We start from the raw sequence: 26335 nt of genomic DNA, 5'->3' as shown, positions 1-26335 counted from the left end.
ACAGTTTCACTTTACCTGTGTCACCCCTCCCCCAAGGCAGCACAACTCAGTGCCAATAGAGACCTACTCAGCCCATGATTTCTCCCACAGGAGAAAGTGAGAGTGTGTACCTAGCTTCCCCAGCTGTGTAAGATGCTGCCAAAGAGACCCACTTCTTTCTCACCGCATCTAGAATATTTCTGAGTGCTGCAGGACTTGGGGACAGAAAGTGGCCGATAGACCAGCAAACGGGGCTCTTGGAGGGTATCAAAGGGACAGAGGTCCTATTAACTGCGTCATGGACTCCATCAGGAAGACTTTCCACGAGCTGTCAGGGATACCTCACCTGCAGATCCCCCAAATGGCCCACAGAAACCCACAATGCTCCACATGCCTCACCCACACACACCCTACCCCGTTGCAGGCTCCCTGTGTGCGCACCCTGGAGGGAAGGGAGAGTGAGCCTTTGCAGACAACTAGCGAGCACACACAGAAAGCTGGCCCAGCACTTCAGGACTGGGAGAAAGTAAACAAACTTGTGCTTTAAGCACCACCCTAGGGGAAGCAAACAGGAGGCTATCAGCATCCAGCCTGGTTCTGCATACAATCTTCAGAATTACCCCCACCACCCCTTCCTCCATGTGAGGACAGAGCGCGAAGACGCCATCTATGAACCGGGAAGTGGGTCCTCACCAGACACCGAATCTGCCGGCCCCTTGATCTTGGACCTCCAGCCTCCAGAACTAGGTTGCTGCAAAAGAGGAGGAGGAGGAGGAGAAGGAAAAGAATAAGAAGACCATCAGGATTACTGAGAACGTCTTGGCCTGGTGATGGGAGCATAACCAGGAAACCTAATGATGCTCAAACGGGAGCTGCAAAGTGACGGGCAATCACTGGCAAGAATAGTTTTAAATTTTAATGAAGTCCAGCCTATCAGGACTTTCTTTCATGAATTGTGCCTTTGGTGTTGTATCTAAAAAGTCATCCCCCTACCCAACGTCATCTAGGTTTTCTCCTATGTTAACTTCTAGGAGTTTTATGTTTGGGTCTATGATCCATTTTGATTTGATTTTTGTGAAGCATGTAAGGTTTGTGTCTAGATTCATTCTTTTTTTTTTTCTGTATGTGGGTGCCGAGCTGTTCCAGCATCATTTGTTGGAAAAGCTACATTTGCTCCATTATACTGCTCCTTTGTCAAAAACAGTTGACTGTATGTGTGAGCCTGGGCTTTCTATTTTGTTTCATTGATCTGTCTGTTATTTCACCAGTGCCGCACTGTCTTGATTACTGTGGCTTTCTAGTAAGTCTTGAATTCAGGTAGCATCAGTCCTCAATTTTGTTCTTCTCCTTCAATACTGTGTTGATTCTTCTGGGTCTTTTGACTCTCCTTAAAAACTTCAGGATCAGTTTGTCACAATCCACAAAATAGCTTGCTGGGATTTTGATGGGGGGTTGCGTGGAATCTATAGATCAAGTTAGAAAGAACTGACAAATTGACACTTTTGAGCCTTGCCATCCATGAATGTAGACTGTCTCTCAATTTATTTAGTTATTTGATTTCATTCATCAGGATGTTGTAGTTTTCTCATATAAGTCTTTAAGTCTTTTGTTAGATTTACACCTAAGTATTTTATTAGGGAGGCTGTTAATGTAAATGGCATCGTGTTTTTAATTTCAAATTCCACTTGTTCATTGCCAGTATATTGGAAAGCGATTGACTTTTATTTATTAACCTTGGATGCTGTAACTTTGCCGTAATTGCTTATTAGTGTCAGGAGAGTTTTTTTGTTGATTCGTTGGGATATTGTTAATTTTTTGCAAATGTATTTAACTTCTTAGAACAACAAGATATTTGAATGAAAAGGATTATGAAATTTTCACCAATAGAGGTTAAATGACTGTCCCAAGCTCAAATTAATGTCATTTCATCAGTTTTCACAGTGCTTATTTTCCTAGTTTCTTTGATGCTCTAGGACACTATCATTGAGTTCTTTGTGTCACTGCCAGCAGTTCTTTATAAACAGGGTAATCGAACTTGTTCTGCATTTAGATGGTCATGCACTCAACGTGAGGGGTGTTGATGTCTTGACTGAAGATCTCCTCCAGGGTGGAAATTAAGCTAATTGTATTGTATTGATCATCACATTCACATTGTGAACTGTTCTCTCAAGATTCACTTCCCATAACTTGCGCTAGAAATAAAGAAAACTAAACTCCACCAAAAAAAAAAAAATAAAGAATTACCCCCACCAAGAAAGAACAAGAAATGTGGAGTAGAGATATCCATAGAAAAAGTCTGAGAAAGTGTCAGAATCCCTAACAGGGCTGACAGAGGTAGTTCTATTTCTCTCCCAAGCCGGTCAACAAGGACTGAAAGAGGTGACTGCTTCTTCAAATGCGAAGATAACAATGCAGGACTTAAAGAAACATGAAAAATCAAGGAAACATGGCACTACCAAAAGAATACAATAATTTTCCAGTAACTGACACCAAAGAATTGGAGAACTGTGATTTGCCCAATAAAGAGTTCAAAATGGTTGTTTTAAGGAAGCTCAGTGAACTACAAGGAAACACAGAAACACAATTCAACAACATTGGGAAAACAATACTTGAACAAAGTGGGAAGTTTAAAAGAGAGATAGGAATCATAAAAAAGAACTAAGTAGATATTCTAGGATGAAGAATGTAATGAATGAAATGCAAAACACAATAAAGAGCATCAACAGCAGATTGGATCAAGCAGAAAAAATCTGCGAAGTAGAAGACAGGTCATTTAAAATTATCCAGAGAACAAGGGAAAAATGAACGAAAAAGAGTGAAGAAAGTTTAGGTGATCTATGGAACACCATTAAGATAATATTCTAGGCATTATTAGAGTCACAGAAGGAGAAGAGAAGGAGAAAGGGGGGGAAAGCTTATTTAAATAAATAATGACTGAGAACTTACTAAATCTGGGGAGAGATTTAGACATACAAGTTCATGAAAATCACAGGTCCCCAAAATAGTTCAACTCAAAAAGATCTTATCCAAGATATAATAAAACATTCTAAATTCAAAGTTAAAAAGAATTTTAAAAGCAGCAAGAGAAAAAAAATCCTCACATACAAGGGAACTCCCATAAGACCATCAGTGGATTTCTCAGCAAAAACCTTGCAGGCAAGGAGAGACTGAGATGATATATTCAAAGTGCTGCGAGAAAAAAACTGCCAGTCAATACTTTACCCATCAAAGTTGTCCTTTAGGGCTTCCCTGGTGGCGCAGTGGTTGAGAGTCCGCCTGCCGATGCAGGGGACATGGGTTCGTGCCCCGGTCTGGGAAGATCCCACATGCCGCGGAGCGGCTGGGCCCGTGAGCCATGGCCACTGAGCCTGCGCGTCCGGAGCCTGTGCTCCGCAACGGATGAGGCCACAACAGTGAGAGGCCCGCGTACCGCAAAAACAAAAACAAAAACCAAGTTGTCCTTTAGAAATGAAGAAGACTTTTCCAGACAAGCAAAACCTGAGAGAGTTCGTCACCACTAGAACTGCCTTACAAGAAATGCTGAAAGGAATTCTTCAAGTTGAAATGAAAGGATGCTGTTAGTAACATGAAAATATACAACATGCTAGTAAAGGTATGTATACTGTCAAATTCAGAATACTCTAATATTAGAATATGGTGCTGTGTTAATCACTTAACTCTAATATAAAGTTAAAGGCCAAAAGTATTAAAAATAAACATATCTATAATAATTTGTTAATGGATACACAATATAAAAAGATGTTAAGTTGTGATGTCAAAAACATAAAATGTGGGGGCAGAGTAAAAGGGTACCATTTTTATATATGATCAAAGTTAAATTGTTATCAGCATAAAACGGACTGTTATATCCATAGAACATTTTGTGTAAGCCTATGGTAATCACAAATTAAAAACCTACAGTAGATACACAAAATATAAAGAGAAAGGAATCAAAGCACACCATTATGAAAAATCATCAATTCACAAAGGAAGACTGCAAGAGAGGAAAAAAGGAATAAGGGAACAAAACAGCCAGAAAGGAAGTAACATTTCATAAGGCTATAGCTGCCAGAGATAGTGAGTGATTCCTCTGATAGATCTGGGCAAAGTAAATTGAAAACCATCTGGAAAGGATTCTCCATTCTATGTTCCATTAAGAACATTCATGGTTCATGGGAAGAGGTCAAAATACCAATGTTAACAGGAGTTGGAAAGAAGTTGATTCCAGCCCTCATAGATGACTTTGAGGGGTTCAAGTCTTCAGTGGAGGAAATATCTGCAGTGGTGGAAACAGCAAGAGAACTAGAATTAGAATTGGAGCCTAAAGATGTAAGTAACTGAATTGCTGCAGTCTCATGATAAAACTTTTCAGTATTTTTTTCTCTCTGTGCCTCATTTTGAATTTGAATTACTACGGCTTCAGGTTCACTGATTTTTCTTTCTTCTGTAGTATCTTATCTGCTGTTAATCTCATCTACTACTTTTTCATTTTACATATTGTATTTTTCATCTTTAGAAGTTCCATTTGGATCCATTTTGCATCTTCCATTTCTATCTCAGGTGTTCCTTTACCTTCTTAACCATATAGAATGTATTTATAAAAGCTGCTTTAACATTTTTGTCTTCTCATTCCATCATCTCTGTCATTTCTGGGTCTGTTACTATTGGTTGACCTTTCTCTTGCTTGTGGATCATATTTTCCCACTTCTTTGCATACCTGGTAATTTTTTTATTGGATGCCCGACACTGTGAATTTTATACTTGAGTGCTGGGTTTTGTTTAATTTCCTCAATTAGTGTTGGATTTTGTTCTGGTGTACAGTTAAGTTACCTAGAATCAGTTTGTTCTTTTCAAAGCTTTCTTTGAAGGCAGAGCAGCCTTTAGTCCAGGGAGAATTTAGTCTCACTACTAAGGAAATACCCTTCTGGCATCTCTAGTTGATGCTTTAGAAATTATGAGATCTTTCTACTCTGGCTGCTGGAACACAAACTATGCCCAGCTCTGTGTGAATTCCAGGAATTGTTCAATTTACTGCTTTGTGGTGATCCTTTCCATGGCCTCAGTAGTTTCCTCTCACACATGTGCAGGTCACTCAGCCAAAGGCTTAAGGGAATCTCTCTGAAAATATCCAGAGCTCTTTCTTTGTGCATTTCCCTCCTCTCCAGTACTCTGCCCCCATGAGTTCTAGCTACATTAACCTCTCTGAACTCCAGTTTATATTTTTAGCTCAGAGAGTTCCTTCTCCCTGCGCTGAGTCCATCCAGGCGGCACACTGAGTCAACTGTAAAACTCACCTCATCTGTTTTCCTTCTCTCAGGGGCCGCAGATCTGTCCTATCTGCTGACCAAATTCCAAAAACTGTTGTTATATACTTTGTCCAGTGTTTTAGCTGTTAAAGGCTAGAAGGTAAATCCAATCCCTATTATTTAATCATGTCTGGAAGCAAAGTCAGCTCACGAAAATCAGACAGGAATCACCCATTTTATTTAAAATACCACTAATAATTATGGCAAATATTATTAGTCAGGACAAAAGAAAAAAAGAAAAAAAAATCAAGGTAACACCACTATGTATTTAGCAAATACATACTACCTATATTGTGCCAAGACTATTTCTGGTCATGCGAGTCTTATGCCGTTCTTTGAGGGTTGTAATCAAGAAGAGTAAAATGTTCCAGTCCTCAACACACAGGAGATCTTGGGGAACCTATGTACAGAAACCAGTGAGATGATGGTCCACTCTTCTCTGCCTATTTTAATCAACACTTAATCATGAAGTTACAATCATGCTGCCCTCTTATTCTTCATTTCATTACCACTAAAGATCCTATATATCATATTTTTCTTATTTTTAAGTGTATACTGTTCCTGCATGTTCACTACAGAAAAAAATCAGAACATACAGATAAACTAAAATGGGAGGAACATTCACCCAAAGTTTAGACAGAGATTACAGGAGATAACAATTAAAATACCATAAGAGGGCTTCCCTGGTGGCGCAGTGGTTGAGAGTCCGCCTGCCGATGCAGGGGACGCGGGTTCACGCCCCGGTCCGGGAAGATCCCACACACCGAGGAGCGGCTGGGCTCGTGAGCCATGGCCGCTGAGCCTGTGCGTCTGGAGCCTGTGCTCGGCAACGGGAGAGGCCACAACAGTGAGAGACCTGCATACAGCAAAAAAAAAAAAAAAAGAGCCAAGAACCCAGAAATAGATTCAAAACACCAGACGTGAAGCACCTACTACACAAAATAAGTAACACATATGAAACATTAAATAAATATTGGCAAATGAATTAATATTGTCTTTAACACACACTGTTCACTATTTTAAGCTGCAGGTGTATTAAAGAACTAAATATTTTAATAAAATTTTTATTTTTGTGTATGATAGATAAGTTTAAGATTATTAAAGAAAAATAAAATGCATTTATATTATAAGAGATACATTTTATACATAGATATATACCAAAACCTCAGTGCAATGAAATGGAATAGGACCCAACCACAAATATGCAGACTGGGGAAAAGTATACAAGGCAAATGTGACTGAAAAAGCTCATAAAAATTCTGAGAATCTGAACCTTATATAAAAGCAGGTCTCAGCAGCCACCACAAATGTAAACATTTTTAAAGTATCCTTATTGCCCAGACTTTGGAAATAAATACACCTAGGGGTCACATTTGCATTTCAAATTGGTCCAATTTTTCTTAGCACCAACTGGCAGGCTACAAAGCTGTTGACACATTTGACCTAATTATTTCACTTCTAGGAATACAGCACCAAAGAAGTTTGCATTCTGGGCAAAAGCTTTTATGCTAGTACTGTTTTGAATAGTTTAGACAAACAAATCTTAGAAAACTGAGAAACTTCAAAAACTACAGCTACAGTAAGTATTTAATCAAACTAAGACACTTTAGTTTGATGGAATACTAGACAAAACCATATTAACAATTTTAACCACCTATTGAGCACTTGCTGTGTGTCAAGTACTGTGCTGGGTGTTTTAAATATTCTATTTTGTACTTTCATTTAATTGCTTAATAGTCTGTATCTTAGGTACATATTTACAGATGGAGAAATTAAGGCTCAGAGAGGTTATGTGATGGGCTCTGCAATTAATAATAGCAGACAGACAAATCAGGTCTGTTTGACTCCAATACCTTTCAAAAACTCTTTCCACTTTATCATGGAATTTCAGGATCCAAATAGGGCAAACCCCAAAGTTTGTAGAAAAAGTCAGAAGACATAAATCTTTGAGACCAAAAGGATGCGGTATTCAGAATAAAATTCTCTATTACTGGCCGCCTACAGAGATCTTCCCAGGAAGATTTGTAATTTTTTTCCTTAAATTTATCTATTTTATTTTTGGCTATGTTGGGTCTTCATTGCTGTGCACGGGCTTTCTCTAGTTGAGGTGAGCGGGGGCTACTCTTCGTTGTGCTGTGCAGGCTTCATTGTGGTGGCTTCTCTTGTTGTGGAGCACCGACTCTAGGCTCGTGGGCTTCAGTAGTTGTGGCACGTGGGCTCAGTAGTTGTGGCGCACGGGCTTAGTTGCTCTGAGCCATGTGGGATCTTCCCAGACCAGGGATCGAACCCATGTCCCCTGCATTGACAGGCGGCTTCTTAACCACTGTGCCACCAGGGAAGCCCCAAGATTTGTAATTGTGATTGCTATACAAATTTTCAACACTGTACTCTTTTTTAATCACCTAAATACCAGTGTTTTTGTTGATGTAATACCATTTTTAATCAAAAGCTTCATGCACCCTTCTTGGCCCTCTCTCCAAACCCTTTCTCTGTACTTTCTCTGCCTCTTTGACACCCTTGTCACAAATCCTCCCTCTTATTCAATCAATTCCTGCCAGTCGCCCCCCTCCCTGCCTCTTCCCATCACATCTACCCATCCCCCATTCCTCCCCACCAAAGAAGCAGATCTCTCTGCTGCGGAAGGGACCAAGCACATCTTTCAAGAGCTGGGAAAGAGAATTCAAAACTGCTGCGACAAGTGGTCCTGAAAACTCACTCCTGAGAGCTGAGCAGGGTAGAAAGACACTGAAGCTGCTGGATCTGGCAACTCCAGGAGACCACTATGACGATAGCCCCCTTCTCCAGATGAGGGAACTGAAGTCCAAGGGAACAGCCACACCAGGAGCGACTAGTGGTATGTTTAAAATTTTTTTCTATGTGAAATATAATAAATATGTAGTTTCAATGGTTTTATTTTATTTCACAAATTCTGAGATAAATACAGAAAGACCAATATTGCTATTATGCAATCATAACCTGTACATGCATTGTTGATGAATGTAATTGCTTCATCAATTTCTGTGAAGGGACCCAGAATGCCTTTGATATGTCGAAGACATGAATTTAAAATGTAACTGGTTGGGGAGGAACTGTAGATATTTAAATGATCTGAGAATCATCAGGAAAACCTTCAGATACAGATTGATAATGAAAGAGGAGAGAAAGAAACTACCCGCATTTACCTAGGACTGTCCGCAGGAGAGAGACAGGACTTAATGAATTCTAATCCCTACAAAAGTGCACCTTATAGTGGAAGAGAAATTCTCCATGCTCTGTCATAGCCAAGCTAATGCAATGGGTGCATGTGCGTATGGGTTCACACACACACACACACACACACACACACTGGGCTGAACTCAAGAGGTACAAACAGGAAATGGCTTTATTTTTCTCCTAACACTGTCCTTTAACATGCCTCACCGGATCTCTTTTTTTAGCCCCTGGACAGAATCTCAGGAACATCTTAACGATTTTCAGGCTCTTGTGGTTATAGGAATAGCCTCTACTGGGGACCTTAAAAAAGTCCAGTCCATAGTAAGTTAAAAAACTCACATCCAATTCAATACTTCTCTCCACCTCCCCCCGAGGCTTGACCAGTGGCTTGGGAATCAACACTGGGTAAGAACACATGTGTGGTCTGCAATGTCAACCCTTGTTTCACCTCATCCACCTCATCTTCTGGCTCTTCTAGGGTTGGGTTAGGGGAAAGGGAAGGGGAAGGGAAGGGAAAGTTCTTTTAACTCAGGCTGGTGCAGTCTGTGGTCTCTCTTGACTAACTTAGTTGGCTGAGGTTCACATACTAGGTCTTTAGAGGGGAAGCATCTGTGGGTTCTTCAGAGGCCATCATAGTATCTTTGTAGTGCATGGTTCCCTGATGTGGGTGATGTCCTGTACTCTCTGGTTAATCTACTACAATCCACCCCTGCCTCTCCTGACCTCTGGAGATAACCACCACTTCCTCATACTGCTGGAGTCCTGACAGGTAGCCCTCTGGGACAGGACCCCAGCAAGGCAACTGAAAGCCCACTGCCCAGTTCAGCTTCCATTTGGCCAGGGAACTCACCATCCTTACCCCACCAAACTATTGCCCTCTCTCTAACTACACCATCATAGTCTTCTCCAGCCTGCCTCCTACTTTCAGAATTCTTCAGGCTGGAAGAAAACACTGGTCCCTAACCTCACTCCCAGGGTCTGTATGTCAGGCTTCCCTCAAACTCTCTTAGCCCTAAACTCTGGTTCTATGGAAGCATGGAGGCTGTAATCCCTTGTCAGTCCATCACTTAACCACATCACTCCCTCCTAGGCAGACTCTCAAATGAGCCGCCTTTGAAATCCTAGTCTCCTGTGAGGCTGGAGGTGGGTGACAGAGGCTGATAGTCACAGGACCATCTCTGCCATCTTTTAGGAGGCCCTAAAGGTATGTCTAACAACACTCTTTAGAAGGGGGAGAGGTGTTTATCACTGGCTTTGAGAATTTAGCCAATATTCTGAGACATCAGAAAAATCCCATTTCATACCCTTTTATAACAGCAATTCAGTTCTATTCCTTGACATGGTTATTGGTTACTCAAGTGTGTTCACACTAAGAAAAATTCATTGAACTGTTGTTTGTGCTTTGTGTATTTGTCTTTTTGTAGGTTATACTTGCATAAAAGTTTACTTACAGGAAATGATTCTGAACCCATTGTGTGCTGGATTCTGTGTCAAGCATTTTACATATCTTATCTCATTTAATCAGGCTGACTACCATTCATTAAGCACCTACCGTATGTCCACACAATGCTATATTCTCTCTTTTAATTTTTATTGTGATATATAACATATACACAGAACATGTTCAGTTTAACAAGTAAAGTGAACACACATGTAACCACCACCCAGATAAAAAAAATATATTGATTGCCAGCACCCCAGAAGCCCCTCATGTATCCTTTCTTGGTAACAACCCCCTGCAATATTCTTCACATGAATAATTTGATTTAATCCTTACAACAATCCTGGGAAATTATCAGTGGTTGCAAGCTTGAAAATCCCCAGAGCTCACCTAGATCTAGGATACATGTGAGTTCTGATCAGGCAGAGTGCAGAAACCCCACTGAGCACCTGGGTCATTCAGTAAAGACCCCAGACGGGGTTTAGGTCTTTCTCTGTCTGACTTATTTCATTTAACATAATGCCCTTGAGGTTCATCCATGGATCAAGCATCTTAATCAGAAATTGAGTCTTAAGTCCCTGTTCAGTTTCTATGATACTGGGTTCTGCCCTGCTCTCCATACCCAGAGGGTAGACTAAGCTCTTGAGGTCCAGTCCCTGGACCTATAGCTCCTGCAATGTTCTGCTTATCTCCTTAGCACTGAATTCCTAGATGTGCCTGGACACTGGCCACTAGAACTTACTCCTTTACCTGCCCCACCCTCATGAGTCCCTAGGCTCTGGTTCCAATCACCCAGGGTCTGGCTCACTCATTCATTCAACAAGCATTTATTGAGCACCTACTATGTACCAAGCACTAAACAAGGTCCTGTAGACACAGCCATGGACAGGACAGACAGAGTCACTTTTCCAAATAAGTTGTAGTCTACTGGGGGATACAGAAAAGTCATAAGACAATTACAGAACATTGTCATAAGTCCTATGAGCAAGCAGGTCCAGGAAGCTTTGAAAGTATAGAGGGTGGATGCTTAATTTGGACTTCAGGTTTAAGAAACACTTTTTAGAGGTAATAAAATCAAAGCTGAGACTTGAAGGATGAGTCGGAGTCAGCCAAAATGATAGGAAGAGTAGTAGAATGGTCTAGGCCAGAGGTTCTCAAAATGTGTTTCCAGACCAGCAGCATCAGCATCAACTGAGAACTTGTTAGAAATGCAAGTTCCCAGACCCTTCCCCAGACTTACAGAATCAGAAATTCTATGTTTTGGGCCCATCAGTATTTGTGATTCTAATGCATAGTATAATTTAAGAATCATTGATCTAAATTGGGGAACAAAACGTACAAAAGCCTGGAGGGAATGTGGCTTCCTTCCCCTACAAATCATACCACAGTTATGAGAACGATGATTCCGGTGCCTCATCTGAGATGGCAACTCCAGGCCATCCCTGGATAACAGAAGAACAGAATAGGAAAGGACTACCATTTGTTAAATACACCTATGCTTCACATAGTTTCTTTTATCTACTTCTCACTACATGCCTATTATCATGCCCTTTTCACAGATTTGGAAACTACGGTTCAGAGACAGTAAGGAGCTTTGCCTAACCTCACTCAGCCAGTAAGTCCCAGAACTGGGATTTGAACCCAAAGCTTTTTCTACACCAGCCTACTGCTTCCAGGGAAAAGAGCTCAAGATTGAGAGATGAGGACAAGATCAGAACATGGGTTCAGCTCTGGGTGAGCCGTACCAGATAGGGTGGGGAAAGGAAATCCAAGTCTCTCCCTGTGTTCCCTCCTCTCAAACTCCCACTCCCCAGAGAGGACATGACCAACAGGCAAGAGCAAGGAGGCCAAGCTCTTCCACTCAGGTCTGAAATGGAAGTAACGAAACCAAGCCCAGGTTTTCTCAGTTGAAAAATCCTTGTTAAAGCTTAATCATTTAAAAAAAAAAAAAAAGCTTAATCAAAGTCTGTGTTTGAGACCTAAAGCTTGTTGGAAATAAATGGTATAATTATCTGGAAAGCAACTTGATAATATGTAGTAAGAGCCTTAAGCTTTCAGATGCTAACATAATTGTATCTGTAAACAAAACATAACCATGAGAAGAGTTGTGATATATTATTAAGAAAAAAGGTGGAATAAAATTATTTATTCAGTATGATTCCAATCATGTTTAAAATACCAAATAAAAAGACTAGAAGTGGACACACCAAAATGTTAAGATAGTTTTCCTTCCATCTAATACTCACAAAAGAGCTTAAGTTTAGGAGAATGATTTATGTACCAAGATGCTCTTTATAGTATTTTAACAGCAAACTAGAAACAACCTAAATAGTCCACATAATGAAAAGGGATAAATAAATTACATTTTGATCATGTGATAGAATATAAAGCAATTATCAAAAGTGACAGTTGAAAAAAGTATTTTTGCCAAGTCCTTGGCTCCTGCCTGCACTCCCCTGCCCTGGAGGCACGGTCCAGATACCCTCCAAAATGATGGTGAGAGGCAGGGCCACAGAGGGCAAGAATCAGCCACCTCTTCTGGGGCGTCCAGGAAATTTTCAGTTATGAGATAAGGTCCTCACTTTCCTCTCTCAGAGAACTCATGCCACTGTGTTAGGTATTAAATATGGACCCAGGGAACCCCAGACTAAATGGGGCTTAAACAGAATGCAATCTGTTTAAACCTCGTCTCTTGCTGGTTTAACCCCCAGCACCCTACACATCTTAGATGGTGAGTTTCTTGTAAGTAGAAATGTGACCAGTTGACCTCTGAATCCCTGAGGAGGAGAGCATCATCATTTCCATTGTCAGCTGTGATTTTATCGGGGGCTGCCCCTTGTTCTGCACTGGGGCAGGCCAGGCATTGGACTCTCTACACCCAGAGTCATCCAGCTGCTGCCCACGACTAAATCTGACCCATCATCTGCTCTGTAGGTAGTTTTACTGGAACATACATACACAGACACACACACACACACACACACAGTATATTTGTGGCTATGAGAATAGCCATGATATTTATTAAGGAACAAATGTGGGGAAAAATTATATATACAGTGTGATTCCAATTTTAAAATGCTTAATGAAAAGAATAGGAGGAAACACACCAAAATGTTAAAATAGCTTCTCCCTCATCTAATATGACAATCCATTATAGTAATTATGCCCACTCCACAGGTGCAGAAGCAGGGTGATTGCCTCTGAAGAGTGGAATTGTGGGCGGCTTATTCCATTTCTTTACCCTGCTTTCTATATTTTCTATAATTCCACCACTTGTTCTTATCCCAAAAGGTGGGAGGCTGAGTCCTGAAGGAAAAATCCAAAGATGATCCCTGATCCTCAAATGAATCCCCTCTGCCCAAAGGTACAGCCTGCCATCTGTCATGGGCCTCTGGGGAAGTGAGGATGCAGGTGGGCATTGGGCTTCCCTGAGAGGTCTGGTCCCTGCAGGCCTAGAAAGACCATCCTGTGCGTGCAGCTGTCTGTAAAATTTAATTAATTTTAAAATTAAATTTAAATGCAAAAACCTGAACCATCCCTGATTAATTAAACTTAATCCAATTTCTTTTTCTAAAAAAACCTGATCCAGGGCTTCCCTGGTGGTGCAGTGGTTGAGAGTCCGCCTGTCGTTGCAGGGGACACGGGTTCATGCCCCGGTCTGGGAAGATCCCACATGCCGCGGAGCCGCTGGGCCCGTAAGCCATGGCCGCTGAACCTGCGCGTCCAGAGCCTGTGCTCCGCAAAGGGAGAAAAATCCTGATCCAAGGAGGGCTGTGCCCTCCTCTCAGGGAAATTTGGAAATTCCCTGGTGCTGTCTCCAGCCCTGCAGCCTCCATTTCTGCCTTATCCACTCCTCTGGTTCAGAATCTTTTCGTAAATCAGAGAACCCAGCTTCCCTCTGAGGGTTTACTGATCTGATACCTCTTTATGCCCACAGCTCCCCCGGATCCTGTCTGAGCCCCTTGGTGACCCAGCCCTTGGCTTCTGCCAAGCCCCTGATTCCCTGCTCTGCCCCTGCTGGCTACCCACCCAGCCAGCACACTCACACCAGCTCTTGATCTTGTCCTCAGCACACAGATAGACACAACATTTTGTTAGTGAAGGTAGAGATGCAAAGGAGTCATATTTTATTTCTGATGGTGACATCAGCAGGAGTTTGTGTAGCTCCTGGCTAGAGTTGACAGCACAGAAACTAGCTCAGGCAATTCGCGTGCTCTCCATTTTTGCTCTTTCTCTTTGTCTGCACTTTCCGCTGCCTCTCTTTTCCCACCAAGCTTTGCTGTCACTGTTAGATGTTGTCTCAAATAGAAGTTCTCTGATTCTGAGCGGAGTCAGACCCATCAGCTGGACCTTGAGTCCTCCAGCTCCCAGTGGTTCTTTAATAAAGGTTGAGAACTTGTGAAACTAACAGGTAAAGTTCTCTAGCAGCACTGGCCAGCTCCCTGCTCTGTAGGGCTTTATACATTACCTCCCTCTAGGCTGCAAATTCACTTTATACTCTAGGGCAAATTTCATTCCTGGGAAGTCTGAGGTACCTGGACCAATAATTCAGGCCTCTGTATCCTCATCTTGTGGCCAGTTCCACTTTGAACCCACTAATGGAATGGGAATGGTTTATAACCAAGCCCCTGTCTTGAAACCTCAGATGACCTTGATCCCCTTCTTGGGTTCCCAAGTCCAAGCCAGCTTGGCATCCCAGGGATACGAAGGCAGTTACCCTACAGAAGAGCCATGTCCTTCTTAAGTACTGTCTCAGGTGCCTTGACAGGTGCTGTTGTGAAGTGTTGTGAGCAGAGGTAAGAGGACCCACCCTGGGGTCTTGGCTTACCTCTGGCCTAAGGTAAATGGGATGGACCTTGGGTGGTAACCAAGGGGTGTCAGCCAGACCTCAATGGGACGGGAGCCTTAGAAACTGATCCCAAGACCACCAGCTGCTGGGGTTTTGCCCCGCCTCCTACTGGGCTCTGAGAGGGCTCCTAAATTAGGTTGGGTTTAGCCAGCAGAGGATATCTACGACCACAGTTAGGAGGGATGGGGTAAGGCAAAGTCAGAGTCCTTTCCCCTCTGTAATAGTCTGGGTTCCCCAGAGAAACAGAAGCAATGGGATTTATTATAAGGAATTGGCTCACGCAATTATGGAGGCTGAGAAGCCCCAGGATTTGCAGTTGGTAAGCCGGAGAGCAAGGATGAATAGTATAGCTCCAGCCCAAGTGACCCAACAGCAGGAGAAGACCAGTGTCCCAGCTCAAAGACATCAGGCAGAAAGAGAATTCTCTCTTACTCCACCTTTTGTTCTATTCTGGTCTTCAACCAATTGGGTGAAGCCCACGAACATTGAGAAGGGCAATCTGCTTTACTCAGTCTACAGATTCAAACGTTAATCTCATCCAGAAACACCTTAACAGACACACCCAGAAATAATGTTTCACCAAATGTCTGGGCACCCCATGGCCCAATCATGTTGACACTTAAAATTAACCATCACACCCTCACTGGGCCTCAGCTTCCTCAAGTACATTGAGGAGATTGGATCCAGTGATATTCAATCTTATTTCTGGTTCTATGAATGGGCCTAGGCCATTCTGTAATCAGACAGGATAATAATGTTATCTAAAAGGTATGTGTTGTGAGAAGCAAATTAGATAATATGTAGGAAAGTGCTGTATAAAATAGTGAGATTATTAATATTATTAAAGTGCAAAGTTTATGTGATTATTATTGCTATTAATTATCATAATTATCATGCCCTCTCCCTGGCTTTTAACCATATACCTTGTTAGTTAATGCTACTACTACTGTCAGTTACATCTTGCAGCCCTACTGTCCCCTTACATCGTCACAATGTTTCATCCACCATCATCTCAGTCATTGTTAACTTTAGTACCTGTTTTAAGATGTAGGTTTCATTATTATTCAAGTATAGTGAGGCCAGCACAGGAGGAGGTGACTGCCATTGAAAAGATAACTCGTTATTCAGAGTTCCCAAAAGGTGGGGGCACATCACGCCACACAGGGCCACAAGGGGAAGCACTAGTGTGGATCAGGGGGCAGAAGAATCAAGGGGAAAATGTGGGCAATACCTCTATTACGGTTTTCACAGGAAGGAATAGATGAGGCAGGGTACGTAGGTTTAGGATTGTCTAGTTTGAATAATTTCAGCAGACTCTGGGGCATTGGGGCCGTCTCTAGTTGCCAGGTACCTAGCCCTGAGGCGATTAGGACAGGGGAACAGTGGCCCAAAGGTGAGAGTCCTGGGAGCACCCAATAAACCAGGTGGTTGGGGTGTGATCTTGAGTTGGTTGGTTTGCTTTCCCAGGGGAATTGTTTGCTTATCTGTAGGAATTTCCTAACCCTGGGAAGACAGAAACTTCCGGTGTCAGCTAAGCTGCAAAAAGTGTCAAAAATAAAAAGACTTAACCCATCCCGATTCTTAATACATACGCTGAGTAGGTATTAGTCCTTACTATCACAGTTAATTCAATTGAAACTGAGAGTTCACAGTTAAGAGAGGTCTTTCTTTCTCTAACCTTCATTTTTTCACTCAACAAGCACATACTAAGCACTTACTATGTAATGAGCACTATGTTAAGCCCTGGGATACAAAAAAGAAAAATAGACAGTCCTTTTCTTAGTGGGTAACAAAATAAAATAAGTTTAAATATCTTTAATAAACATTACAATAACAGGAAGTCCAGTGTTCCATAGTAGGAGAGGCCCCAAACACAGCCTGAAAGGGACGAGATTCCATAATGCCCCAGTATCCCTACCTCCACACCTCCTTCAACTCCATAGTGTGGGGTTCAGGAACAGAGCCTGTGGCTTAAAAACTGAATAAATTTTCCTGTCTTCTCCCAACAGCTCCTCCAATAAGCTCCCTTTGAATAAAATTATTTTCCCTTTCCATTTCTGAGAACTAACCATAAGGAAATCATGCAGTAAAGCAGAAATCTATATGCAGAAACTGATTCATTGCAGAGTTATTGAAATTGGGGGAAAAAATTTGATGCAACATAAGTATCCAAAACCAATGGAGTAGTTTAACAAAGTAGAGCATATCTACCAAGGCACATTATTAAGCAAAAAGAACTGTATAATGATTCAGAAGGAGCACAGACCCCAGAGTCAGATTTTCTACGCTCCAGCCTTTGGGCAAACTAGTTAATGTTCCTGAATCTCAGTTTTCCTGTTTATAAAAGCGGGGGCTAGCTAATAATAGTTGCTACCTCACAGTGTTGCTGTGGAGATTAAATAAGAAAATGCAGGCAAAGCACTTAAACACCTGGAATAGTGCTCAATAAATGTTGGCCATTACTGTTCTCATCATTAATATAAAGTCAAAGAAAACAGTTAATTGGGTGGACTTAATACACCACAGAAGATATTCCTCATAGAGTCTTAAGTTAAAAATATATATATTTATATAATAGTATGTAATCAGATTCTGAGCCTATGTGAAATGTATATGAAATGTTTAAATAGTTGTATTGGTAGCATAATGGCATTATGAGTAATATTTTAATGAAAGATTTACTTTAACCTTATTGCAAATTTCTGTTTAATAAAAAATGAAAAGGGGGATATAAAAATAAAATTAAAAATAAAAAGCAAGGGAACACTGAAAGAAATTGTATGCTGAGAAATTCAAAAAACATCAATAAATTTGTCCTGGTATTCATGTCTGAAGAGTTGATGAACCTAAATCATCTTCACTTTGCGGACAGATATCTTTTTATTAGCATATAAAACTCTAACTCTTCTCAATATTTAGTAATAACATGCTGATGTAAGCTAGTTCCAAGCTGCAGGTCAGTGTCATTGGGACTGCCAAGAGGTGAAAGATCAAGACAGATCAGAGAGAAGGAAACAGAAAGCCACCTATTAAATGGTGATATATAAGAGTTTATTTTGCATGTAAGTATTAATTCAAATATGCAAAAATATGTATAAATAGCTATAGACACACTATAAATATAGATACAAAGAAATAAAAGGTTGGAAATATATTGCTAACAGTAGCTCTCTTAGGGTTGGAAGATCATAGATGATATCCAATTTCTTCCTTATCCCTTCTAAAGTTTCCTACAGTTGGCATGTAATACTTTTAAATTTGGAGGAAGGGAACTTTAAAAACTATTAATTTCTTCTTTTTAAAGCAAGGGATTATTAGTGAGAAGGTAAGAGGGAGAGTGTGAGCCAGTAATGTCATAAATTCCCCAGCACATGTGACTGTTCACTCCCAAAAGTCACTGAGTGGGAAGTTAAAAATAGAAAGAGCTGAGGGCTGAATTTGGGGGGGTAATGAGTCCCACAAGAAGGGCTGTGAGCAGGGCAAACTGAGGTGAAGTACAGGAGTGGGGTGACTTGGAGGGAAAGGTAGTTGACTGGGGTCCACCCTTAAGAGTACGGCTACATAAGCAGGGCGTGCTGGTCCAGGGACCCAGCTTGGAAAGACTTTGTGGAGGGTATTGCTTCAGGAGTGGGAGAGTTGTTTTAAAGGTTCAGTAGAGAAACCGAGTTCAGTCTGATCACAAAGGAAGCAGCCGTGTCCTCCCCCAAATCCCATTAGCCTATCAAGCAGGCTTTTCACTCCCAGAGCTGGAAACTAATTTCTGGTCATTCGTAGCCTCTTACAGCCACCCAACTCCTTCCCAAAGAATTCTATGTGCTCCCAGGAATGTCTTGATTTGGGTGCTTGTTGAACCAAAAGAAATTTTCCACTGCAGTCCTTTCAATCAAAAAGATACACAAGGGGCTTCCCTGGTGGCGCAGTGGTTGAGAGTCCGCCTGCCGATGCAGGGGACATGGGTTTGTGCCCCGGTCTGGGAGGATCCCACATGCCGCACGGAGCGGCTGGGCCCGTGAGCCATGGCCACTGAGCCTGCGCGTCCGGAGCCTGTGCTCCGCAACGGGAGAGGCCACAACAGTGAGAGGACCGTGTACCAAAAAAAAAAAAAATACACAAACTTCCTGTACCTCTAAAACTAGACAGGCCTTTAGAAATAGTTCACCCAAACACCTTCATGGTGGAAGGCACAGTGCTCCTTTTAGAGATGAAGAAATTGGGACTCAAGGAGATTAGGTGATTTGTCCAGGGTGACTGAGTAAGTTATGGCAGGGCTCCCCAGGATCCCTCTCTTTTCTATGTATTTTTTCCATTACCCCATGTTGTTCTTTGTTAAACAGGAAGAATCTTTCTTTGCTAGGATCTGTCAATGCACCATTATGTCCTGTCATAATAGTAATTATCATTATATTTTGACAAAATAATACTTAACCATTATGTCCTGGCTGAATAATACTTAACCATTTATTGAGGTCTATGTGCTCTTTTCATAAGCATTTAATTCTCATAATAAGAAGGTATTATTAGGTTTCACACAAAGAAGCTGAGCTTCAGAGCAATTAAATAAACCATCCACTGTCACCCTGACAGTGGTAGCAGAGTCAGGATCTGAACCCAGTCCATCTGAATCCAAAGTTACCTTCCTGATTCTCCATAAAGAAACACTGTTGGCTATATATACACAATGGAATATTATTCAGCCTTTAAAAAGAATGAAATCTTGCTATTTGCAACAACATGTATGAATGTGAGGGACATTATGCTAAGTGAAATAAGCCAAACACAGAATGACAAATACTGCATGATATCATTTGTGTGTGGAATCTAAAATGTGTTGACGCTATAGAACCAGAGAACAGAATGGTGCTAACAGGGGCTGGGGGCAGAGGGACGGAAAGATGTGGGTCAAAGGATGTAAAGTTCCAGTTATGCATGATGAATGAGTTCTAGAGATCTAATGTAGAACAACATGATTACAGTTAACAATATTTTGTTGTATACTTGAAATTTGCTAAAAGGGTAGATGTTAAGTGTTCTCACTGCATAAGAAAGGGAAAGAAGCTGGGGAAGGAGTGGCAGACACCATGTCCAGCTGCAAAGGTGGTAAGAAGAAGCCCAAGAAGCAGGCCAAGGAGATGGATGAGGAAGATAAGGCATTAAGCAGAAACAGAAAGAGGAGCAGAAGAAACTCAGGGAGTTAAAAGCGAAGGCCTCAGGGAAGGGCCCCCAGGTCACAGGTGGAATTAAGAAATCTGGCAAAAAGTAAGCTGTTCCTTGTGCTTGAGGCAACAATGGTCCTTAATTCCATTCCTATTTAAACATTTGGATCCCCTGCCATAACATCGGTTGCCACCTATAGCTAGAAAAGTATAGTCTTATTCTTTTTTAAAAAAAATAATTAATTTATTTATTTCTGGCTGCGTTGGGTCTTCATTGCTGTGTGCGTGCTTCTCATTGTAGTGGTTTACTCTTGTAGAGCACGGGCTCCAGGCGCACGGGATTCAGTAGTTGCGGCACGCAGGCTCATTACTTGTGGCTCGCGGGCTCTAGGGCGCAGGCTCAGTAGCTGAGGCGCACGGGCTTAGTTGCTCTGGCATGTGGGATCTTCCCGGACCAGGGCTCGAACCCATGTCCCCTGCATCGGCAGGCGGATTCTTGACCACTGTGCCACCAGGGAAGTCCCTGAAGTGTAGTCTTAGTACCTATTCTACATTTAAGAATAAACTTATGTTAAAAAAAAAAAAAGGGAAAAAAGAAACCGGTAACTATCTGAGGTGATAGGTATGTTAATTAGCTTGATTGTAGTAACCATTTCACAATGTGTACGTATATCAAACCATTAAACTGTACAAACTCTACTGTCTAATACACCCCAGTAATTTTTTTAAAGTACATAAATAAAAATACCTTGACTGTACACATACCAAAAAATCCTCTGTAGAGTCTCGTCTTTCAAGGAGCTGATTCTCCATTAAATTCAGCATTCCTTAAAATTCTCTCATTAGTGGGCTTCCCTGGTGGCGCAGTGGTTGAAAGTCAGCCTGCTGATGCAGGGGAAACGGGTTCGTGCCCCGGTCCGGGAAGATCCCACATGCCGCGGAGCGGCTAGGCCCTCGAGCCGTGGCGGCTGAGCCTGCGCGTCCGGAGCCTATGCTCCGCAACGGGAGAGGCTACAACAGTGAGAGGCCCACGTACCGCAAAAGAAAAAAAAATTATCTCATTAGTGAAATTGTCTTTTCTTCAATTAAAATGGCAACCTTTAAGCATCTTGACATTATATAAGAACTAAATCCCTAAACTGGATTCATCCTAAACACCTCCATAGAGCTTTTACCTTGGATTTGTTTTTATTTCACTTGAGTGTGCAAAGTATTATTATGATGTATTATTATAATAATGATTTGCACACTCAAGCCAAAAAAAAAAGGAACTCAGGGTAAAATTTTTATGAGAACCGTAAAGGAGAAATCTTAGATACTCCCTTGTGTTTGTTTGTTTTATTTTCCATTCTTTGGGACTTCCCTGGTGGCACAGTGGTTAAGAATCTGCCTGCCAATGCAGAGGACACGGGTTCGAGCCCTGGTCCGGGAAAATACCACATGCCGCGGAGCAACTAAGTAACTAACCGTACTGACCCTGCGCTCTAGAGCCTGCAAGCCGCAACTATTGAAGCCCGCACGCCTAGAGCCCGTGTTCCGCACAAGAGAAGCCACCACAATGAGAAGCCCACGTACCACAAGGAAGAGTAGACCCCACTCGCCACAACTAGAAAAAGCCCACGCACAGCAACGAAGATTCAAATTTATTAAAAATAAATTTATTTATTATTTATTTATTTATTTATTATTTATTTATTTATTATTTATTATTGAAAATAAATAAATAAATTTATTTTTTTAAATGGCAATCTTCAAAAGTTTTGCATTATTAAACATCAACTCTGGCATTTAAAATAAAGTAAATAAATTAAAAAAATAAATAGTAAAAAGCAAGGTGACCTCCAATTCCTTACTCGTGTTGGGGACAAAGATCACTCAGAGTTCATCCTGAAAATCATCTAAATTTAGAGATTTCCTACCGGAGCAAAACTTTCATGCACCAGTAATAGAACCAGGCAGCCTTTCCAAAGTATGTCAGGCATGTGCTTGCAATGCTGTCACAAGCAGCGTCGAGTATCTGTCCCTGTATGCTGGTGACCTAGGAGCCCTCGCTGTTTTCTAGGCCAGTTGCAGAGAGATCTGGGGCTGGAAGCAAAAGAGATTGCACAATAGTTAGCACAGGTGCTTATTTTTAATCACATTAGTCAGGCAAGCACTTTTTAAAACATTTTTTTTTAATTTGAAAAGTGTATATATGTAGGTAGTTTTTGTTTTTGTTTTTTTTAATTGTCAAAAGCTTACTGAAAAAAACAAAGGTCTCGACCCCTACTCTTAGTCCCTTGGTCTGCATCTCAAAGGCAACCATGGTTTAAGTTCAGCGATGTGGCCTTTGAGTGTGGATATTTTATGAGCAGAGGCAAATTGCTTTTCTACATCTTGTGGGCAGTCTCTCTCTTTTTTAATCTTATAAATGCCCATTGGGAAAGACAAAAGAAGTTAGAGGACAGCACCCTGGTGAATGTTCAAAAAGTCTGGCTTTGGTTTCTATCTTTTCTAAATCACTTCATGTCTTCAGGCTTTTTTTTATCAAATATAGTTTACAAAGGCTATATGTTCTTTTACTCCTCCTTTCTTTCCTTCTTTACCCCTCCTAAAGCAAAGGACAGAGCATAGAGGACATAGCTAGAATTGGTGGGGAAGGGGACAGTAATAATAGTAATAAATTTGGTTGTTATTGAGCACTTACTATATCCCAGACACTATATTTTTTTTCTCATTTCATCTTCAAAACAATTCTATGAGGTAGGTGTTTTTATCCTCATTTTTACAGATGAGAAAACTGAGAAAGATTAAGTAATTTACACAAGACTATATAGCTAGTAAGAAAAAAAGCTAAGTTTTGAACCTAGACTCTTCAAGTCTAAAGCTCCAGTGGAAACACTTAGGTTTCAAATCTTCATAGGGAGATAGAGAACATGACTGTCAAAGTGCTAAGCTATGTAAGGGAGTGAAAAATAACAGCACAAATTAGGGTGGTCCTGGACTAGCAGTGTGTGGGAACTGCTCTGAGATCTGCATTAAAGTTTTTGGGAGGTTGCACTGTTCGCAACAGATGCTTCAGACAGAGCATCCAATGAGCAGTGAGAATTCTTGGGCTGGAGATAGGTGGGCCAACCTCAACCAACACAATCTCCTAAGAAACTGGATGGAGTCTTTCAAGAATAGGAAACGTCTGCTGCAGATATTCGTGGTCAGGTCTAGCCCTTTCATACCTACTGAAGGATTCTTGGAAGGCTGCCCATCAGGCAAAAGGGATGGACAAGACACAAGATGGACAAGACACACTGTCCTAAACTGCAGGCATTTGGAAGAAGAGTGCCAGAGACAGCAGAGGAACATCAAGTTGGAATTAGTACATGCCTCTTAAATGTCACAGGGTGGCAAGAAACTGGAGATGAAGTCAAAGTCTGCTGGGACCAGCAGCAGGAATTCTATGTGGACTCACAGCCATCTGTGGGACAGACTGCTGAGCAGCCTGTGGGATTATGGTCATTTTTAAAAACTGGCCTAAACTTGTGACCAGATGCCATGAGCAGGAGAAGACACTTTCCATATGTGTTCATACCTGAGAGGGTTCTGCAGCAAGTCATAGGACAAGGTGCTATGAGGTGTCCCTTGGAGAATCAGGCCTACCTAGAGCAGTCAGGGCAGGAGTAACTTCCAAAACATCAGGTTTCTTCAGAGACCAGAGGGGCCACCTAAATTCTCATTACTGGGGAAGTAATCAGGAAGAAGAGAGGGAGGTGAAATCAGATGTCCTTGGGGCAGAAAAATGAAGAGAAAAACAGGGACCAGCATCACATGCAGGGAGGATGCAAGTATGCCTCAGTCCCCTGAAGTCAGAGCCCAGGGCTCACAGTGGTAAGCAGTCATCCTTACCTGCATCTGGTGTGGCAAGTTTGGTCACAAACAGGATCCGAGGCACCTAGGTACCAATTCCTGGCACCTCATCGACTTCGACCTGTGAAGGATGGTTTCAAGAACAAAGCAAGCTTTGCCACTACACCCATACCACTCCCAAGAGAAACATTTCTTGTTTCAGAAGGAAAAGCTCGGGAGCAGGGGTAGGGAGCTCACCTTCTAGGTGGCAGAAGACTTACCTCTTTTCCCAGATCTCAAAATGGAAAATTTTCCATCTATGTCTTTCCTTGCTAAATCCTAATACTACTGTGTTTGACTCCAAGGTTTAACTGGCCTAGTAGGGCCCACGACTCTCTGGGCCTGGGTGAGACAGCCTTCCTGGTAACTATAGAGTCAGAGAGAGTCAGACCTCTGTATCCAAAAGAGCTGCAGAGATGAGTCACATCTCTCTTCACCAGAGAAGGGAGGGAAGGGATAGGCCTCAAGACTGGAGAGGCTCAGGTGCCACGAGCAAATAGTGTATTGTGTTCACTCTTGTCTCCACTCAGCACTCTGAGGAGTTATTGTGTAACAGACTTGCTGAGATGTTAAACATGTCTGTGGAGGAAAAAAGGGTGGCGGTGGAGTGCGCTGAGATAATTTGTTATTTATGGCATTCTGTATCTTCTGAAGAGTGGAACTCTCTTGTTTGAAAGGTGATGAGTGTGAAAATGCAAAGTACTGAAAAAGAGATGGCGGGGGGCGGGGTGGAAGGGTAGAGGGGATTGTCTAGGGGGAAGGTGGCAGAGATCATGGAAGGGGAGGAACCCCAATCTTGTGGCTGGACAGAGGCCCAGAGAAAGGGTGGATGGTGGGAAAAGAGGAGTAGTTGGTACCAAGGAGGAGCTGAGGTGAGGGAGCAGAGATGTTTAAAGGGAATTGTTAAGGAGTTTTGTGATGTGAGATGCTGTATAGTTCTCTTTGTGAAACCTTCAGTAAAATCTCCATTCATCAAGTGCTTTGCAGCTGGGGCTTGTTGCAGGGAAGGGGCAAATGTGCCGAGCCCGTAGCTGGTCAAAGGATCCAGCTGCATTCAAGGGCTGGGTATAAACACAGTGCTAGTGTCACATTATAAAGGATGTGGGAGGTGTGCACAGCTTCACAACGGGTGAGGGAGAGAGGAGAGGATCAGAACAGGTGGCACCAGAGATGGGCCTTAAAGGATGACCAATATTTCTACTGGAATTTGGGACAGGGGGACTTCAAGTGCAAGAGACCTAGAGCAGAGGCAGGGAAGTCTGAAAGTGTGTGGTATGTCTAGGGAGTGATGATTTACTATGTCCCAACTGTTGTCTGCGTGGGGAAGAGGAGCAGGCTGGAGAGAAATAAAAGAATGGCTGGAGGAGCTACGGACGCTTGGCCACCTTCAGACCTTAAAGGCTGTCACGAATGCTCTGGAGAGCAGAACAAGAACTTCCATGTGGTGTGTGCAAGAAGACAGAATATGCAGCAATATACTGTATCCCTGAAAGGAGAGGAAATTGGTCTGAAGACCCTCGGATTCCCCTCAGTAGTTACCTACTTCAAATGATCAAACTGACCTGGATTGTAAACACTGCATAAAATACATCATGTTACGGGGGGGGGGATGAATTGGGAGATTGGGACTGACATATACACACCACTCTATATAAAATAAAAAACTAATAAGAACCTGCTATATAGCACAGGGAACTCCATTCAATACGCTGTAATGGCCTATATGGGAAAAGAATCTAAAAAAAAAAAAAGAGTGGATATATGTATATGTATAACTGATTCACTTTGCTGTACACCTGAAACTAACGCAACACTATAAATCAACTATACTCCAATAAAATTTTTTTTTAAATCATATTACCATCACTCAATTTCAGCAGATTGCCCCTGGACTTGACACCTCTGCTTCTGTTCCAGTGCCAGCTGAGGAAAAGGCTGCCAGGCAGGCATGCTCACTGATTTGTGGGGTACGCATAACTCCCAGGGCCCTCTACCAATGCCAAAACCACCTCTATTCCGGGGGCTGCCTGAGGAGCTCCCACACCCATCAATAGGCCCCTGCCTGTCTCCGGGGCTGCTGTCCTGTGAGTCCCCTCACTCCTTTCCACTCTCAGAACTGTGATTGATCACCCTGCATCCATCTGCCCCAAGAGAATCTGAGGACCTCATCATGCAGGCCAGTCCAAGGGCGTCCCAAGTGGTCTGGAGGCACTTTTATTTCTCTCAAGGCCCCTTAACCTCAAGAAGTAGAGATCACTCACCGGTTAACAGATACATATGGAACATCTACTTGGTATACTGCAACACAAAATGAATAAGACATCATCCCTGACCTCAGGCATTTCAGAGGATACTCAGTTGGGAAAGGCATGTAAATATATAGCTGACCCTTAAACAACAAGGGTTGAATTGCAAAGGTCCACTTATATGCAGATTTTTTTTTCAGTAGTAAATACTACAGTACTACACCATCCAGGGTTGGTTGACTCTGTGGATGTGGAAGCAATACAGAGGA

At 42.1% G+C, this 26335-nt stretch overlaps 1 long non-coding RNA gene and 1 pseudogene across 1 annotated transcript; one reads left to right on the top strand and one right to left on the bottom strand.

The window, feature by feature from the left end:
• The first annotated feature begins 18933 nt into the window (after positions 1-18933).
• LOC113622275 (translation machinery-associated protein 7 pseudogene) lies at positions 18934-20190 on the top strand (annotated as a pseudogene).
• Positions 20191-21689: 1499 nt separating this feature from the next.
• LOC113622242 (uncharacterized) lies at positions 21690-24378 on the bottom strand. The gene is made up of 4 exons (XR_003433464.1): positions 24042-24378; positions 23821-23902; positions 23507-23653; positions 21690-22026 (listed from the first exon to the last, which is right to left on the bottom strand). It is a non-coding gene; the product is annotated as an uncharacterized LOC113622242 (long non-coding RNA).
• Between the last annotated feature and the right edge of the window lie 1957 nt (positions 24379-26335).

The sequence above is a fragment of the Aethalodelphis obliquidens genome, unplaced genomic scaffold (assembly GCF_003676395.1).
Source record: "Aethalodelphis obliquidens isolate GAN/ISIS:26980383/991018 unplaced genomic scaffold, ASM367639v1 scaffold1, whole genome shotgun sequence".
Taxonomy (NCBI): domain Eukaryota; kingdom Metazoa; phylum Chordata; class Mammalia; order Artiodactyla; family Delphinidae; genus Aethalodelphis; species Aethalodelphis obliquidens.
Note: the sequence above shows the minus strand (reverse complement) of the source record. Positions and strands in the feature narration are given on the sequence as shown.